The sequence below is a fragment of the Sinocyclocheilus rhinocerous genome, unplaced genomic scaffold (assembly GCF_001515625.1).
Source record: "Sinocyclocheilus rhinocerous isolate Xijiao unplaced genomic scaffold, SAMN03320098_v1.1 scaffold863, whole genome shotgun sequence".
Lineage (NCBI taxonomy): Eukaryota > Metazoa > Chordata > Actinopteri > Cypriniformes > Cyprinidae > Sinocyclocheilus > Sinocyclocheilus rhinocerous.
This window is the reverse complement of record NW_015642513.1, coordinates 81223-81614: the sequence shown is the minus strand read 5'-3', so window position 1 is coordinate 81614 and position 392 is coordinate 81223.

Here is a 392-nt window from a genome sequence, read left to right as displayed (position 1 = left end):
CCGCCGGCCGTTCCTCACTTTATCCCCCGGTCTCTGCTCACTCTAGGCCGCCGTGTCGCCGTGCCGCAGCGTCACACCGTGACGTTGTGTTTCGTTGTGAAAGCGAAACTACTTTGTTTGGCCTTCCAAAAGAGGACGATATCCGCTTCGCCATGCCTGGAGCTGATCCGTGCTGGTCGCTGAGGAAATACATCAAGATCGCGCTGTGGATCGCCGGATCGGCTTTCACCGTGGACGAAGCGGAGTCCAGCCCGGGGTCGTCACATGTGGTCGCCGCAAGGATGTCTTACAGGATGTTTCAGAATGGTATATTTTTTTTGTTGTTGTTGTTGTCATACTTTTAGATGCGCTGTTATTTGTAAATTCTACTGCTCATGTTAGCTTTTAAAATA